Source organism: Meleagris gallopavo, chromosome Z (assembly GCF_000146605.3).
Source record: "Meleagris gallopavo isolate NT-WF06-2002-E0010 breed Aviagen turkey brand Nicholas breeding stock chromosome Z, Turkey_5.1, whole genome shotgun sequence".
NCBI lineage: Eukaryota > Metazoa > Chordata > Aves > Galliformes > Phasianidae > Meleagris > Meleagris gallopavo.
Window position 1 is genome coordinate 64,975,408 of NC_015041.2, and position 6,239 is coordinate 64,981,646.

A 6,239-nucleotide genomic window follows, 5' to 3' on the forward strand; every position below is an offset into this window, starting at 1 on the left:
AAAAAAGGAAGGACTGTTGCACTTCACATAAAAATCAGTTAGTTTGTGACTGCTGGGACTTCTAATGATTGATGAGAGCTTTGGCATGGTTTCTGTTTGGAAAAGAGGACTTTGAACTGGTGGATGAAATACTGAGAGGAGAGACTTACATAATGGGCCTATCTCCCCTAATCTCCTCACCAAAGAATACACCAGGAAGAAAAACAAGAAGTCCCTTGTAACCCTTGCAGCGACAAGCACTCTGTTTAATGTATTCAGTTAATTATTAGACCCGAGCAGACCAATATAAATCTAGCACAACAGTGTGCAAAGTCAGCAGGGGGTCTGAATCCTGATGTTATTTTTCCCACTGCTAAATAAATGATTCTAACCACCAGCTTCAGAAGCCTACCCTCATTAGCATGTATGAAATGAGTGGAAGAAGCACTGGGAGATTTAGATTCAATTTAATTAATAAGAAATGGCACCAATTTCTGGAAGAGAAAGGCAGTATCTATAGATTCCTGTGCATCTTTCATTGTTATTAGTGATATAAATCTATCACAGTATAGAGACCTTAAAAAGTGCCTTCATCATTTTCTAATCCTACAGACATTAATTAACTAGACATTTTAGCAACCTGGATATTATCATTTGCCACTATCATTAAGGTCACTGTAGAGTTTTCATTATAAGCCCCCTACTTACAGAGGTCTATAACTCTGCTGGAGAATTTAAGGATAACCACGAACTGCCAAGAAATGCTCTTTGCAGTAATGCAACTATATATTAAATTCTGAGTAGCACCATAAATAAATAAATAATCCACCTATTGGCGTCTGACACCATACAAACAATCCAGCTAGAGCCACTGTGAGAACACTTCCCCACAAAGGCAGGAATGGGATATTCATTTCATTAGTGGGAAAAGGTTAAGTAGTATGTGTCTTCTTGTCTAGTCCGTGGTACATGACACCACACGGAGCAAGGTCAGCTGCAGTTCTGCCACTGATACTGATAAGGCTGAGAGCTGAACCGGTTAGGAGGCACGGTCGTAAACTGGTTAGTGCGAAGGATTCTGCATCCTGGCTGATAGACTAGTCCTATTAAAGTACCAAAGTGACAAAACGCCCGAACATTTCTGTAGGGTTCTTTACCCCACGTGCGTTAGACCTCATCATATACAGCTTATTTATAAATCAACTTTGATTTTAACTCAGCTGAACATCCAAATTACAGATTTCAGTAAAATAAAGGCCTGGGCAAAAGCTTAATACTCTGAAACCAACAACTATGTGTGTGCTATTTATGTCTTCGACATAGGATATAAGTAGATACTAAAATATACATATGTCTTTTGCTGATTTTCTATGAACACAGCTGCATACTCCACACAGGGTCAAACGTAAAATCCAAGAAAAACACACAGGAAGTCCCTTCCAAGCATGAGGAATAATGCTGTCTTCAGGACATCCTGAACAAAGAGTTAGTTACCAAGAATAAATTATGCCCTTGGCAATAAGTCCTGAATTATTTTTCAGCTAATGGGAGTTTCATCACTGATAGTGCATGAATTAAAATAGCTGTGGTTTATGTCATGCAAGTAGACGTTTTCCTCCACATTTCTTCTTCAATATATATGATCTTATCACTTCTGCAACTATGAGGTATCCCTTTTTATCTACTAAACTGCCAAACATGCAATGATAAGTACAACCCAATACACTACGTTTGGTGCTAAGGCTTAGAGGAAGGATGCTTTAATTCAGAAATCGAATATGTGTCTCCTGGCAATGGAAACCCCCTACATGGTGAGTCAGGCAGGCTTCTCCAAGCAGTTTCTGCACGGTCTCTTGCCCTTCATTTTGGACTAGCTACAAATCTTCCAAATGGCTTTTACTCACTTCCTCTCCATTCTGCTGCATTAGTATCAGGCACAGGGGAGTGACTGAAACTTACTTGAGCAGAGCTGGAATTTCTAGGCTGTGATTTACCTGGGACTGTCACACCCAGGAGAGGCTGAGCAGCTAATGATTGCCAAGAACAAGCAAACACAGGAAGTCTCCACTCTCCTTTCTTCATTCCCTGGTAATACTGCAGGCTTCATTAGGCAATGCTTTTTAGCTCCAATAATCACAAGGAAACTCCAGACTGCAATCAGCCCAGAGGGAGGGAGGGGTTGCTGCCATTACATAGCAGTAATGTTGTTGTCACTGTCATCCTAAAATGAGCCAGGAGCTATCACCTTTGCATACAGCAGGAAGCATCTAACTCTGCAGCTATCCATACCATCTGCAGAGCAACTTTTTGTGGAAGAAAGCCCTGCCAGACACAAGTACCATTATCAGATACAAGTAGTTATCTGGAAAAATCCAGACCACTGAATTTGAGACCCTAGCACTCTTATTATTTCCTTTCCTAGCACAATGCAATACAAAGAAAAGAGAAAGAGAGCCCTCTCTGTGCCATTTAGGTGAACTATTGCTAGAACTATCATCATCTCAGCTTTAGTCTTATAAAAAGGACTACGGAGAAGCAGATAAAGGAAAATGGCTCTGGGTCTCCCCACTACCTTTTCAGGCCAATCCACTCCCCAACCTGCGTCCTGGAGACTTCTATTTTTTGACTACCCCACTTTTTCCAGTAAAAATTAGGACCAAATAGCACACTGGGCTGTGTGAACAGGTGACCAACACTGGTGAAAATTGCTGTTGAAAAGGCTCAGCATGCTCTTTTCTTCCCAAATGCTTTGTCTGTCTTTCAACAGATTCTTCAGATACTTTTCTGTGTCTTAGCAGGTCATAATGTTATTAAATTTTCCTTTAAAATGTAATAATATTCATATACTTTGATTTAAAAGCAAGTGTAAACAGAGTAATTCAACCCCTCATTTATTGCTGGTTTGGTTCATTGATCTCACAAAGCGTAAAGCCTGACTAAAGGATCATTTTCCATCAGTTGCTCATCGTCAATGTTTAACCAACCCCATTTTTTATGAATTCCTTTAAGGCATCTCGCTAACCTTATATTTTCCTTCTTCTTCATTCCCTTTTTTTCCTTTCTCCTTCCCTTCACTACTCCTCTCTGATTTCCCTCCCTCTCCCCTGACTCACCAATGTTCTCAGCCAGAGCCTTTTCCTCATCTCTTCCATTTTGTCTTGGCTGCTACATTCCTCCTTGTCCTCTTCCTTCCTCCATCAGCTGCAGACCCTTTCTTCTTCCCACTGCCATCAATCTTAATAAAGGGTTAAAAAAAAAAAAGAATAAAAAAAAGTAAGAACACAGGCAAAGCTGAAGTAAATCTCTTTTCTCACCATTTTCCTTAAGTTCTTGAACAAAAGCCTGATTCTATGGAGTCCTGATGAGAACAGATGATTTACCCCAGGAAAACGGTATGAATTTGGCTTAACTTTCCAATCAATACTCATTTTGCATGTTTTCAGGGAGTCCCTCTACACCTCTTTCCTTGCCCTGAAGACAGCTCAAGAGTTAGATTCCAACCTTAATCTTAATGAAGAGAAACAGCAGCTGAGAAATGTAGTTTACTCTGTTTGGTTCCTCACTGTACTAAGAACGGATGCAATGTACAAAGGTGGAAAAGCTGGAGTATTAGAAAGCATTTATGGAAAAGGGAATTAAATAAAGAGAGCACCAAACTTTGAACTAAACCACCATGAAGAAAGTGAGGATCATGCTACTTTCTCCTATAACAAAACTCATGGGAAAGGTACTCTGGAAAGTCTTTTAATATGCTCCCTTGACAGTTTGTGATTAATTAACTTTCCTCTCAGAAATTCTATCTAGAAGAGACTGATGTGAGATAATAGAATCATAGAATGAATGGCTTGGGTTAGAATGGGCCTTAAAGCCCATTCTCTAATTCCCTGAGCAGAGTTGCCACCCACCAGACGAGGCTGTCTGGGGCCCCATCCAACCTCACCTTGAGCACCTCCAGGGATGGAACACTCACAACTTCTCTGGGCAATGTATGCAAGAAAAGAATTTTGTCCTAACATCTAACTCAAAATTTACCCTCTTTTAGTTTAAAGCCATTCCCCTCCATCCTATCACTGTTAGACTGGGGGCCCCAGGCCTGGAAGCAGTACTCCAGATGGGGCCTCAGAAGGGCAGAGAAGAGGGGAACAATCCCCTCCCACCCTTCTGTTGATGCAGCCCAGGGCACTGGTGACCTTATGAGCTGCTAGAGCACACTGCTGGCTCACGTCCAGCTTTCCATCTATCAAGTCCCCCAATCATCCACCAGGACTCCCAGATCATCCACAGATCACCCACATCCATTGCATGAAGAAAGTAAGCTTCCCATTATGGAAAAGTCTGACAAAGTTCAATAGCAAATAATTTTCCTACCTATGGAATTCAACTTATCAGTTATATTCCATTATGAAGCACTATAGGGTAGTTAAAAATCATCCTACAATCCTTTTCCAGTGAGATTTGACAAAACAGATTGTAAGCAGGTGGAATGGATACGGATGCACTGTCATTAATAGGATTATGTTAATTTACACCACAGGAGGATCTGACCTATATGTGTTAGAAGTAATTTGATAACAAATCTATGTAAGTTTCCGTTAGTTTTAACAGTGTTAAATTCTTCACCACTTTCCCATACTGATCTTCCAGGCAGTTGTTTTGGTTTTTAGTAAGGAATCGCTCCATTATATAGGCCACTACCCATGGTGTTCTATTCTTATTTCATGGTCATCTAACAGTCTCTTCTGGGAACTAGATGACACAGCAAAATGTGAAAGTTGCTTAAGGTAAAAAATGAATTTCTGCTGACTTTTCTGGCACAATGCAGCAGAGACTGACCAGTGCAGCCACAACCTGGTTCACTTCCCAAAATTCTCCATAGTTGTAAGCATCACCCTGCACAGAACTGGCACAGAAAGACTCTTTTCAGTAGACTTCTGGTGAATATTCCAGATTACTTTTATGAATTTCACATAGTTTGTGTGCCTCTACTGAGTATTTCCTCAGTCAGCTGATGGTCATCTGGTATGTACGTTTTATTGGGAAAATGTGTGAACAGGTTAAGAAAAGTAAATCCGTGCATCCTATTCTACAGTACAAAATCAGTTATTTTTATAAGGAGCTTGGATACAGAAAAATTTTTGCAGAAATTCACAAGCCTTTAAAAATCATATCCACAGAATAAACTCATGGCCTACCTGGTCTTAATCTAATCTTGTTTTATTTGTCAACAGTGGTCTGGAAAACATTATAATCCTGAACTATGTCCCTGACCCTGCAGGAGCTGCTTGGGAAAAAGAGCCATTGTTCTCTTATGCTAAGAGACCAAGGAATGGGCCCATGCTGTTTTTCTTTAACTGCATGCCCAAGAACAGCTATGTGCAGACTAAAATACTGCCCACTTCCAACCACATTTTCAGAGTACAGCTGAGCTTGGTGAATTCCTCTGAAGCGATTAAAATAAAGATCTTTTCTCTGCGTAGGAGAAATTACTTTGCCAGGCTTTCTATAATGTTGCCTCTACAAAAATCATATTTACAGTTTGATGAGCCTTCGTTGTCGCTGTGAGACTAAAGAAGTCTGCGCTTCTGTATATTAAGATATATCTGCCCTTAGCATTTTTATTTTTATTTCTGGTAAAATATAACCCCTCCTGTAAAGGCATTTCCTGCATTGATGGGAGAGGGAAAAAGGAGTTCTTCCTAGCATTACATGCTTTCGGTGCTTCCTGGACATCAGAGCCATCTCCTACCTTCTTTGGGGCCTCTCATGTTACACAGACTATGTCAAAATCCTCTGCTTCACCACTCTTGTGGGTTGTTTCTTGTCAATGCAAAACTGCTGTACTTCGAACCTCTGAAATAGGGGCAAGAAGGAAATAAATTGAATCTAATCACAACAACTAATGCAGAAAGTGAAGAATGTGACATGGGAAGTCAATGAATGTGGATGTGTTCAACAACTGCGACGCATCACTGCATCACTGTGACACACCAGCTCCTCAGAACTTACACAGAATTGGTAGAGCAGAAAATGAGTGCATATTCAGTATGGGGCTCACACACTGCTTGGAATCAAACTTCACACAAGCCAGCTAGATGAGATAGCTACATGCAGCCAAAGAGACACAAGTGCCCTTCCCCAGCACAGTACAGGCATCCCACCATCAAGTCAACAAATTCATAGAATATGGGTTGAAAAGGACAACAATGCTCACTTAGTTCCAACCCCCTGCTATGTGCAGGGTTGCCAGCCACCAGACCAGG

The 6,239-nt window shown here is 40.8% G+C and overlaps 1 long non-coding RNA gene across 2 annotated transcripts in view; it reads right to left on the reverse strand.

Annotated features, from left to right (window-relative positions):
• The window catches only part of LOC109364114, a 44,323-nt gene extending 41,114 nt beyond the window's left edge, over positions 1-3,209 (reverse strand). For both annotated transcript variants that reach the window (XR_004162246.1, XR_004162247.1), the window contains exon 1: positions 3,093-3,209. This is a non-coding gene — a long non-coding RNA (uncharacterized LOC109364114). The remainder of the gene's footprint in view (positions 1-3,092) is intronic.
• Positions 3,210-6,239: the final 3,030 nt, after the last annotated feature.